This window comes from Sus scrofa, chromosome 8 (genome assembly GCF_000003025.6).
Source record: "Sus scrofa isolate TJ Tabasco breed Duroc chromosome 8, Sscrofa11.1, whole genome shotgun sequence".
Classification (NCBI taxonomy): domain Eukaryota; kingdom Metazoa; phylum Chordata; class Mammalia; order Artiodactyla; family Suidae; genus Sus; species Sus scrofa.
In genome coordinates, this window is record NC_010450.4 from 124,316,343 (window position 1) to 124,328,372 (window position 12,030).

At 37.3% G+C, this 12,030-nt stretch overlaps 1 protein-coding gene across 2 annotated transcripts in view; it reads left to right on the forward strand.

The window, feature by feature from the left end:
* Positions 1-12,030, forward strand: part of UNC5C (unc-5 netrin receptor C) — a 384,392-nt gene that overhangs the window by 166,979 nt on the left and 205,383 nt on the right. The gene's annotated exons all lie outside the window — the stretch shown is intronic.

The following is a 12,030-nucleotide window of genomic DNA, read 5'->3' on the forward strand; positions in this document are numbered from 1 at the left end:
TTTTAATGGTTTATCATATTAAATAAAGTCCTCAAAGTTATTTCGCATGCTGTAGAGTTATCATCTATTATTTTCTGCTTAAAAAAATGATTTCAGTTTCAAGATTCCCACTTTTATTCCCATATGCTATAAGCCAAGGCCAGAGATACCAATGACAGTGGAGTTAGACGAGAGGGCAGCTGTGAGAGGGAGAAAGCCATGGTGGCTGTGAAATCAAACCCACTCTCCTATCTGCTGGGCAGCGTCACTGAGGAGAGTGATTCACTGAAGTAGCTGTACTCACCAGCACAGTGCCCTCATGCATCAAAAGCAAAACCAAAAAAAGAAAAAAAAAGTTTGGAGAAATTAAAAGGAAAAAAATTTTCTCTTACAATTATAGGTCTTATGAACTCTTCATACAGATCAAGAGAACTGATCAAATTAACTTTTGAATTGAAACGTGCTGTCATAGAAAAACAAACACTGTATTCCAAGGCTGAGAAAGAAGAAAAGACATGTCTTATTCTTCATTCTGATGTGGAGTACCTTTTGAATGATAATATTTAGGTTTCTAAAAATGTTATAAAAACCAAAAAAAAAAAAAAAAAAATTAGAACCAACCAAGAAGTAAGAAGTTAAAGGGAAGCAGCATTGAAAAATGTTTCGGAGACCAACATGACACTGGAATGCAAGATGAAAATTATAACCCAGGGGAATGGGACCTTACATTGATAAATGCTAAATGCAAATCTTTGTTATATACAAAACGCACCAAAGAGCCAGTAAAAACAGCAAAAATAAAAAGTATTATAGAAGTGTTACAAGCAATCAGTTAAAAAGAAAATGTTACCTTTCTGAATTGTGATATTTATCATTTTTCAGATTTCTAATTTGTTATGACTTCTTTTCTCATTCTAAATAAAATATTCTATTTGTATTTAAATGTATACACATGGTTTTGGATTCTTCTTCTTAATGGGCCTCCCAATTTTTTAAAGCTTATGAGCCACAAATTCTGGACATATTCTTGCAGATCAGAGATGATGACCCTGGTAAAAAGGACTTTACCTTTGCCAAGTGCTGACACTGGACTTCGAAATAGACCACTCTTGACCTGAGCCCATTCATGTGCGTCAATTTCAGATTGGCTGGGAAACCTAAACACTCAGCCTTATCTGGGGCTCCTGAGTCCGTGGGTAGATGCTTTAGTAACTGTAGAGTCAGGGCTTGCCAAGACCAGCTCAACAGGTTAGGGCTGAAGAATGGGTGCTGTGAAACTTAAGGAAAAAGTTAACATAAACAAGACACAGAGACATTTATCTTAATTCAAGGTGGGAACCAGTGGACTCAAGGTCTCAGGGACCAAGAGAGCTGCCTCAAGAAACCACACTGCTTATATTGTGCTCTTTGGGATTAAGTCAAGTGCAGGATATAGTTCTTTTTTATTATTTTAAAAGTTCTTTTATTATTTTAAAAGTCACATAGCTGGTAGATGGTTAAGCTTTTACTCTGACCTTTAGGCATTTAACAATCATTAGCATTTGAGGAAGCTTGGCATTAGCTATCCTTAGCTATCTATGCATAGCATCTAGAGAATCATCACTGTGCTTCTGCAAAAGGCATGCCTATCTGTGGCAACCTGGTGTGCCTAGGTTTGCACCTTGGTTCTCTTTGCTGATGCATATCCTACTAACACTGCTCATAAACCACTTGGGGCCATGAGGTTCCTCTTTCTCTTATTCTTAAGAGGACATATCATGCTGTGTAAACATCGTGCCAATCTGCACAGGTCCAGGTGCCTAGACCAACGCATTATGTCTTCATTCAGCTGACCATATGAAGAACTTTGCCTTTAGGTCTTTGTTCTTAAGCTTAGGTCATTTACCAGCACTGCGACTGTTTTTCAAACAGGAATATGGGGTAAAGTAAAGTAGGACAAGATGGAGTTTTCAGTACAGAGGCTAAGAGAATATTGTAGAAACGTATCTCGCAACAAGGGCTTTGCTCTTTCTTTCTTCTGTTATGGACCACCTGCCCTACCCACACCACACGTACTCTCATACCTATATTCTAGGGTTGTGGTCAACAACCATTCACTATTAACCAGATAGCATCCTAACATGAGAAGACCCCATTGTCTGAATATCTCGTAGTTTTATAGATTTATGGTTTTCATTTAATGCTTTAGCAGGCTTTTGGGTTTTGTTTTGTTGTTGTCGTTTGGTTTGTTTGCTTTTTCAAATTTAGGCACTTAATGTTGCCATTTAGGTAGGTAGTAAGTGTAGATGCAGTATTTTACACAATATTTCCAAATCTCCATTACTGACAATAAATTGCTTAAAATTTAGAAGTGTCACATAATTAAGACATTCTAATATCTGAGCTTTAGACATATTCTTCAAACTTAACTACTTTTTGTTAAAATAAGTGCCACCCCAGGTTACTGTCTTGCAGGCGGGGATATATTGTGATGTAGCAGTGTGATTTTTCTTTTTGGGGAATGTTAAGAATGGCATGTTTATTTGAAATTACATAAAATAAGAAGATATAAGCATAGGAATACCTGCTCCTTCTACTTCCACTTTCTTCTAGCAACAGGGCACCCACACAGCCATAGTCTCCTTTTACAGCAGATTTACTATGAACTTCAAGTCATTCATCACCTTCATGAAGAATTTCACAGCAATATAAAAACAGCACATCCAGGGCCATGATGTAGCTGTGGCTCTCTTAGAAGCACAATGATGTTCAATAATGAGTGTTCATATCCAGAAACAAAGTATACATCTCATTCTGTGCCTATAAGAAATTCAGGTTGTTTCTGGTTAGGGAATAATGCAATAATTAAAAATAATAATAATAATTCTAGGAGTTACTGTCATGGCTCAGCGGTTAACAAACTACTACTATTATTATTAACTACTATCCATGAGAATGTGGGTTCGATCCCTGGCCTCGCTCAGTGGGTTAAGGGTCTGGTGTGGCCGTGACCTGTGGTATAGGTTGCAGACACGCCTCAGATCCTATATTGCTGTAGCTCTGGCATAGGCCGGCAGCTGCAGCTACAATTGGACCCCTAGCCTGGGAACCTCCATATGCTGTGGGTGAGGCCCTAAAAAGACAAAAAGACAAGACAAACAAGCAAACCCCAAAAAACATGATTGTAAAATGAAAACACTCATTAAGAATCTATTTATAAACACTAATGATAATAGGTGTTAGAATTTAAAGACATTGAAATCCTAAGTCTCTCGTATTTTTTTTCCTGTGTACTGAGTTAAATCCTATTTCATATAAATTGCATACATAACAAATCTTCCTTACAATGAAGATTTGAAGTTGGTATGGTAAAATTGAGCAAAATGGGAACTTTAACATTTCACTTGTCACCTCGTCCCTGGGAGAGAGATCCTTTCGCTAGTGAGGTTAAGTTAATTAAAATGGGCTCGGTGTTATTAGCTCCATGCAAAATCCGAAGCTAAATGCTTAATCATAGAAATTAGAAATGATCATTTAATGAATTATTTAATAAATAGTGTGGTTTTACTCCAGGATATTCGCAAAAGCTAGCTGTTTGTCACACATGGAAAGAAAGGTGGGAAAAATAGCATCACAGCAAACTTAGAGATTTAGTTAGCAGGACTTTTTTTTTTTTTTTTAATGACTGCTTTTAAGAAGTTATCCTAAAGATGGTTCATGTAAAGAATAAAAAGATCTTAGACATTAGGAAAAACAGTAATTTATGATCATAATTATATTAATGATTTTTAGTGTTCTTTATTATATATTATTTATATGCCACCTAAATTTGACCATGTTAAAGAGCCATAAAATACAAGAGGATAGCCTCGATTTTATTTTAAATAAATTTACATTTTATATTATTTTAATTATGAAAATCAATGTAATGTTTTTAAATACATTTAAAACCCTTGGAAAGAAACTGGATGTGCAAATACAGCTCAAATAAAAATTGATGCATGAGAAAATGGGACAACATGTGATTGCTTTCCATTGAGGAGAATTAAGTCAACATAAAGTGCATGAAAATAATATAAGGAACAAAGAGGACTGCCAAATAGAAACTTTAAGGAGGATATTTCGGAATGCTTTCTAACAGAGGAGGAACAGAAAGGTAAATGCAACATATGCTGTAATGATACATACATTTTGTCATCAAACCGTGTCTTGCAGGGACTCCTCACAGCTCCCATACATCCACTGGCCCCATCTCAGGTCCCTTCCCTAGGAGTAGGTGACAGAAGTAACAAAGACAGGAGGCAGGGCTGCCATCTTGTCACCTCCTTATCTTCTGCCTGTGCCCTGAGATGCCTTATCACGCCTCACAAGTGCCAAGTCGTTGTTATTCTCATGGCTGCTGAGCACTGATCTACCACCAAGTGAAACTAAATCATGTGAAACTAAATCCAAAATTCCACAAGGAATGGGGTCAACCTATCAGTGAAAATAATAGCCCATTTGAGTGCTTCTTTCTCTGACCGGAAGGCAAGCTCTCCATAGTCCACTGGGGATATTTCCTAAAAACACTTTGAAAGCTCACACATGTGTGCTGTGATTTTTTTTTTTTTTTTTTTTTTTTAGAAAGCAGGATACTCTGCTTGGGGAATAGGAAGGCCTCTGCAACAGTGAAAAATGGTATAGACGGAAAAGATCCACGATCGTGTTCAGAGAGATGTTTGCATAATTTAATGTGGCTTATGTTTTCAAAAGCTTAGATAATTGCTCATTAAAGACTTCAGCAAGTTTATAGAAAGAGTGCTTGCTCCATGGCAGTCACTGTACAGCGTAAACCTATTTTAGCAAATTTTCCGATGTGCACAGCATGCATCTGTGACTGAGACAAAAATCAATGCTTATGGATTTAGCAGTGTAATCCTATCACTTGTTCTGTGAGATATGATTTGAAATGTAAAGTACGTTAAGACTTAAGTGAACTTGGAGGCATGGAATCTCTGGGGTGTTTCTTAGTATCCTATTTATTATTGATCAGTCTATTTCTTTATTGTCTCTCTTCTCCTGGCCCCAGTTATCCTTCTTTCCTTATTCACCAATAGCTTTTAAATTATGTGTACCATAACCAATAAACTATCCTCAGTATGAATATTTACTTTCTACTTTCAAAACAAGTAATAATTCTAAAGTTTTCAAAGCAAGAACGTCATCATGTAACCAGTTGAGTTAACGTCTTAAAACAAAAATATGAGTAAAAGGTGAAGTTGCTCCAAGAAATTTTAGTGTTTTCTCTGGAAACATAATACTGAGTAATTCAACTACTTTTAAGTAATCTTAAATAACTCTGTATTGTTATGTTTTATATTTATAGGTTTTTTTTTTTTTTTTGGCCGCCCCATGGCATATGGAGCTCCCAGGCCAGGAATCAGATCTGAGGTGGGCTGTGAACTAGGCCACAGCTACCGCAACAATGAATCCTTAACCCACTGTGCTAGGCCGGGGACTGAACCTGCATCCCAGCTCTCCCAAGTCACTGCCAATCCCATTGTGCCACAGCAGGAGCTCTTATATGAAGTTTTGAATGTAAAATTTGAGAAATTGTGGGTTATAATCTAATTAAGATTTTTAAAATTAGATGTTTACCCTCAAATTTACTATGAAAGAACAGTTTGAAATAGACATAGCTACCCAGCATTAGTCACTAATTCATTCACTGATTCATTCATTAATTCAAGAAATAACCATGGGAGACCTGTGACAAGAACTAGAACGAAGTCTCCAAGTATTATAAGGATCATATTCTAGTGATTCCTCATAAGTTCTCTACCAGATGCTATTAGTAAGGTGATGTTTGTTTGTACATGCAAAAAGTTGGGCTTTCTGATGATCATTAACTTTCGAAATCATCATCAGCCATAATAACCTTAGGATAGCATAATAAAAATTGCTACAGTTCTGTAGGCTTTTATCCATGCTTTAACCTAATTTGAGATAAAATTCTCCTCAGTTTAATAAAATGTTCCTCCCATTAACAGAGTATATCGCTAAGTACCTGATTTTTAGTCCCTATTCTGAAAGTGAGTTATACTTTTCATTTACTGTATTCTTTCGATGGGGATGATCCATTTCAAACTAACCTGAATTCTAAAGGCTATAATTTTCATTTTCATCAGCATATTCTTAATTTGGGGAAGAGTGTGAACTGCCAATGAAAATTAGGCCACTGTCTACATAAACTATTAACTCTTGAGTTTAACTAGGTGATTTTTAGATATAAATAAAGGAAGTGAAAGAAAAGAATACGTCTCCGTGTAAGGGAAGACATGAGTGAAAATCCTTCAGAACACTTCTGTCCAGACTCTGTGTGTGAAAATAATTATGGGGAAAAAAAACCTCTCCCATTAGTTGTGAGCGCTTCTTGTTTGGGTGCAGGTGTATATAGTTAAAGCTTGTCACTTGTTGAGAAGAAATCCTGCCTTCAGTGAACACTGTGGATGGTGTCTGCTTACACATGCAGTCTGAGTCTTTTAAAAGTTATTTTGTCTTTAAAAGAGCAAATGCACAGAATGACCTTCAGCTACTATTAATCCATCTAAATGTAGGGCATGAATGCAGAACACCATCTGTCAGCTGAGAATTCCCCAGCCACCACCCCAACCCCCATTTCCCCAAAGTCCTCTTGGGGCCTGGATAACTTAGGGAGAGGTCTTTCTTTGCTGGCAAGGAAAGAGTGCATTTAGACTAATCATTAAAACCCATTACCTAACAAAGTGCATGTTCTTCAGGAATAGGGTGATACTTGCCAATGAATTAATCAGCAAAATAGACTATGAGAAGGTGAGATTAACAGTCTCAGGAAAGATCAGAATCCATGAGATGCCAAAGCAGTTTCTAGCAGCCATAAATCTTAGCCCAATTAGAGGGATTTTCTCTTAGCAATTTAGAATTCTATCTGGATTTGGTCTCTCTGCTGCTCCACACTGTTTTATATCCGAGGCTGGAACAACGACCAGGACTTTGCTGGAGCTTGATAGCAAGAATCATTTATTTGAATAATTGATCATTCAATTAGTAGAGCAAATGTTGAACAGTTGGACAGCTCTTTTTATCAGTGTTGATGGGAAGTAATTGGCTGTAGTTCATTATAAAGCAGAAAATTGAAAAGTGTAATTTGAAAATAAGAATATTAAATACAACCTTCCCCGCACAAGAAAGCCTTCTTACCTGCTCTTTTTGTCATAGCTGTTTGATTTTCTTTTCCCTCAGTGTTATTACATTTCAAAATATATCAAGCAACTGATTGCATTCCCTGAATATTACTGAACAGTGACTTGCTTATACAAAGTGCGCCTAATATTAAGTAATTCTGTAGAGTTGTAGCCTAAGAGTAGAGAATGACATTAGCACCTCACTGGGTTTAAAATACAAGAGAAAAGACAGGTGGCCAAAACTTGGGCTATGCTGACTCTCCACCCAATTTATAGGGAGAAACTATAATTTCAAGAAAAAATGCATACATTTTTAAACGGTCAAATTTGAACTTGTAACAAAATAATAGATGGATATATGGTTTCCTATGGACATTACCATTACTTTGTCTTGAAAGTATTTTGAAAATACTTACTCAAGGAAAACTGTTGTAGACTACACTTTTTTCATGGTGAGTTTAATCTAAGGTCAAAAGACGAATTTGATTAGAATGATAAACTCATAACTCAGTTATCATAATAAAAAATTTAAAAAACATAATTTTTTAAAAAAGGAAATTTCTAAAGGTATAAATGATCTCTAGTTCTCAAGCTGACCCTGTTTTTAAACCAACATAAATATTGATACACCAGCAAATCTACTTTTCATGTAGAACATGGGAACAAATTTAATATTTAAAAACAGTCTATTTCTTTCCTGTTTCTAAAATCATATAACCTGCTTCTTAGAGTAGAAACTTTGAATCACCTTATAAATGAATTAATGTTTCAAATATCATTTATGTTTATTCCTTTTATCTTAAAAGTATTTTAAATAAGAAATATTAAATAATATATTATAACTATGTAGTATGAATAATTTAATATAAAACAATGTTAAATAGTGAGCACTCATTTCATTCTGCATTTGAAGGGACTTTCTGAAGAATTTTGCCGTTGAGAGCATTGCTTTTCATTTTAAAACAGGCACTTTGCTGTTAGAAATTGTCTTTTTAATTTTATTTGCCGTGGTTTTATTAAGGATAAGTATTAAAAGTTATCAAATACCTTTTTGGCTTGAATTAATTATATGATATTTTGGTTGCTGTTCAGGTTAGCTTGCTGTATTAACATATTTTCTTTATTATAATCACCTTTGCATTTCTGTTCTGTTTATTCTTCACTGTAGAAGGAATATCTACACATTTCTTGATAATGGTTTCTTTTAAAATAATCCATTGTTGTTCTTTTCACCCTGTTTGAGAAGGTAGAAAATTTATTTTTCTATGCAGTTAAAGACTCTTAAGAGAAGATGTTTTGGTAATGGATTTTTCTTGTTAATTTTAATTAAGTTTTAAAATATTTACTTCAATTCTATCCTTAATAACCAATTCTAATTCATTTTTATATTGATTCAGAATCCTGATTATTTACTCTCTATGACTGTCATTTTCTCTCACCTTTTTCTTAATTTAACTTTTTGTTTGTTCATCCACTTCTTACCCAAATATTAATTGAGAGTCAATTGTGCGACAAGCCGCTATGCAAGGTGGATGAAAGAAAGACCAAAAGGGTAAAATGTTCACGTCCCAGTTTCTGTTAAATATTTGCAGTCTATTTTCCTCCAGTCTATATTGTTTTCCATGTCAGTTCTACTATTTAATATTTGAAGTCCTGATTTAAATATTCAGTATTACAGCTCAACCTATATTATTATAATTTAGTCCCCATGATATTTTTTACTTCCTTATAATTAATAATGTGATTTGTTTCTAACCTCTGCATTTACTTTATATGACCTGTGCACTGTATTTGATTTCCATGCTTTTCTACTTCCTTCTTTCCCTGTTTTATAGAGCAATTCTGACTGGTGCTGGACCGAACCACCTTCAAGCCTGGTTGAGATGGCCTCTTGCCCTGGGCTTTCCATTCTGGAGAGTCTCCATTCTGGCCCTCCTCCAGCTATGTCTCTCTTCACCCACCTCCTCTTACGGACTATGCTCTGGGTACCCAGGACCCCACAATTCTCTGCTCATATGGCACTAGCTTGATTTCAGGCATGGCCGTGTAGTTGCCTACAAGGGATCTACAGGTGGAAAGAGAATAATCAGCTGTTCCCATTCCCCATGGAACTCAGAGCACTTAAGAATGATAATTTAGAACTTAGCCACATAATGAATCCCTGGAAGTTATATGTGTCAAGATCAGAGATACCGAATATTTTACTTACTGGTTTGTTAGCTTGATTTATAACCTCGAACTGTTTAGACATTTGGTACACAGGCTTCCATTTGTACTTTTGTCCTGAGTGCTACAAATGTTGAGGCAGGTGTGCATTGAAGTATTATTTTTCTTTGTTTTCTTGGATCATTTTCTTAGTTCATGACATCAGTACTTGACAAACATTGCTTTTATATCACTTTCCTCTTGTCTTAACATCAAACTGTGCCGTTTTCAAGTTTTTGCTGCGATGAAGACCTGATGATAATACAGTTGAGGGGCTGACTCAGGCCCGTTCTTCAGATTTACTATCAGATGCCAATTGAAGGCCAGTTAGAGAGCAAGTCTTTTGTGTGGTGGTTTGAGTAGAGAGTGTCATCAACATAATTCAGTTATATTTAGAATTGCTTCAGAACCAAGATGAAACAATGTCTTTACTTTTGCCTTTTACCTTGAAGCTTAACATATTTCAAGGAACAAGGAGGAGTTAATGGAAGTATTCCTCCATCTATCCCACATTTGTAAAAGGAGTCAGTGTCTTTCTTTGCTAAGACATAAGCTACGAACTAAGCCATTTATTTCCTATAAACTGAAGATCTATTCGCTTACTCATAGTTTTCTGTCCATACATACTATGTGCCGGCAGCTGTGCTGGTGGTAAAGATACAATCGGGAAATACTTTCAGGACATTTGAGAGGAGGAATTAGATGAAAATCATCGTAACAAATCAACATATGTCACCATGTTGGGTAAAGATAAAAGCCTCAAAGAAGAATGAAGTGTTAAGTAAGGACACAGGACAGTCTCTGGGTAGGTGACAGTGCAGGGGGTCCTGGGTGAGTTGAGAGAGCAGAGTGGAAGGAGAAATGTCCCAACTGATAGAACCAGTCATGATCCTCAGGCAGGAGATTGTTTGGCAGGTGTCAGAGGAACACCAGAAAAGCCCAAGGAGCTGGAACTGAGTTGAGGAGGGAGAGAGCGGTAGCAAGGATGGAAATCTGGTATCCAGTTGTGTAGATATAGGACATTCCAGGCTGGGGTGAAATGAAGGCATTGGGGGTTTTAAGTGGCATGTGTTCATTTATGTTTTAAGAATATCACTCTGATGTTGGGGAACAGTGGCATCTAGGAGTTTCAAGTCAACACAGAGAGAGCTGCAAGGAGACTGCTATAGCAGCTACCAGCAAAAGATCACGGTGGCCTGCACTCCGCTGCTAGCAGAGGATGCACAGGAAATGAATTTGAGGTATGACTGTTTTGCAGAAGTCAGCGCTTAATTCCAGCTTCCAGCAGTTGGCAGAATCCTGCCATCTTCCCCCCCCCCCCCCATTCCTCTCTCATGTAGTAGTTTAGTTTCCTTGAAGGCCTAGAGTCTGGTACTGTCTCTTACACTGTACTGTACAGAAATCTAAACTGTACTCTTTTATTATATATGCATCCTCTGAGCAGGAAGGAATGATTTGGGGGTACTTTACTCTGAAGCAGAGCAAGAAGGTCTCCTCTGTGTTCACACACCACCAACTGCACAGTAGTTTTGGCTTTAAGTGCTAAGCTGTATATCTGCTTTTATTTGTAAGGATGTCACAGATCTGTTTTTTGAATGTGGAGTGAATGCTGATTTTTAATAAAAATGTAGTATTACCCAAAAGAGGCTGAAGAAATTGAAACTCAGAATGGTTAATCTCTTAAAATGTTTTTGACAATTTCTAAATTTTGTAGTCTAAGAAAGAGGAAGGACTAAGAAATCTTTTTGGAATCAGTGGTGCCTGATAGAGCCAACATTTCCTGTTTGAAAATGAGTTTTTTGAACAAAAACAAACAAAAAAACTAAACAAAAAACCCACCATTCTTACTTTTCCCAACTTGATCCATGAGAGTCCCCCCCTGCCCCGCACTCCCCTCTGCCTTTGCAGTTGCTCATTCCTCCCCTTTGCCTCAGCTTAAAGCATCTATGTCCAGTGTCTGTGAAATGATGTTTTATCTGTGTCTCAGGATAAGAAACGGCAATCACTCCACCAGGTGCTGGAAACTGGTTAGCCTTGAGGCAAGGGTTTCTGGGGCCACAGCTCAGGGATGTGTATTTAATTACAGGGTCTCCGGAAACCCCTCTCTTGGCTACCACAAGCAACGGCCTCTTTTCTGGGCTTGGGAGCCAGACATGGACTGTTTCCTCAGGGGCGGGGCCCCACATAGCATGGTGGGGCTTCTTCTTTGGCTGGAGCTGGCCTCCTTTGAGACTTGAAGACTTCTGGCTGTCCTGCAACATGAGCCACAGTGGCCCTGCCTCTACCGACTCAGAAGATGCCTGGTCCCGCTGCCCAATCTGTTCCCCATCTGGCCTCTCTCCTCTGGGCCTGCAGCCCTAAATGGGCCACGACCTGCTTAGGACTCAGTTGCAGGCTCAAAGGGAAGCTGTGAGTCAGGTCAGAGTTTGCTTCAAGCCCAAGAAAAAAGTTGTCTTACTGGTGGAGGCTGGTCTTCCAAACCCCAGAGCCAGCCCTGCCAGCCAAAGGATTGTTTGTTGCCCTTTGGTAACCATTGTTTTCTTTCTCTTATAATAGGTGATAAAGTTGTTGAATCAAATTTCCATGAAAAAGAAAAACAAAACAAAACAAAACTACCTCTTGAGTGACATCCTGGTCGATTCCTCTCTGAGGAATCTGTGCAAAA